Genomic DNA, 488 nt, shown 5'->3' with positions numbered 1-488 from the left:
AATAGAACAGTTACAACAGTCTGATAAGTTCAGAAAATGACATAACATTACTGTAATGCAACCTTTAAAACCAGGAAGAGACACCACTTATGCCATATTACAATATCCAAAATCTAAGACAATATCTAGTTTCATATCACAATATCAACAGAATATCGATATATTGCCTAGCTTTAGTTCATATACACTATAACACACCAAGGAGCAATTTAGATGGCGTCTGCATCATCTACAAAGAACACATGTTCTCTGACCCATTCAAAACAACCACAAATCTCACTATTCATGTGTGTAAACCAATGCGATAAGCACAGCATTGAGCACAAGTTCCACACGCACAAAAACTTCCTGACCCCTGAGAAGTTCACACAGTCGGTGTTTACTTACAGTTCTCTCTGTCTGTCTTTGTTTAGGCCACAATTGATCTTTTCTACTTCAGGTCCAACTCTAAGGGTTGATTGTTTCTGTGGACAAAAAGGGGGGGGGGG

The 488-nt window shown here is 38.5% G+C and overlaps 1 protein-coding gene across 4 annotated transcripts in view; it reads right to left on the bottom strand.

Moving 5' to 3' along the window:
- fbxw7 (F-box and WD repeat domain containing 7) overlaps positions 1–488 on the bottom strand; it is a 110,374-nt gene that overhangs the window by 91,435 nt on the left and 18,451 nt on the right. For 2 of the 4 annotated variants that reach the window (XM_032528357.1, XM_032528376.1), the window contains one exon: positions 388–464. The exons of the other annotated variants lie outside the window; for them this stretch is intronic. The gene's annotated coding sequence lies outside the window, so the exon portion shown is untranslated. The remainder of the gene's footprint in view (positions 1–387; positions 465–488) is intronic. 4 annotated transcript variants of the gene reach the window in all.

Source organism: Etheostoma spectabile, chromosome 2 (genome assembly GCF_008692095.1).
Source record: "Etheostoma spectabile isolate EspeVRDwgs_2016 chromosome 2, UIUC_Espe_1.0, whole genome shotgun sequence".
NCBI classification, from domain to species: Eukaryota; Metazoa; Chordata; class Actinopteri; order Perciformes; family Percidae; genus Etheostoma; species Etheostoma spectabile.
The sequence above is the reverse complement of the archived record's forward strand: the minus strand, read 5'-3'. Positions and strand labels throughout refer to the sequence as shown.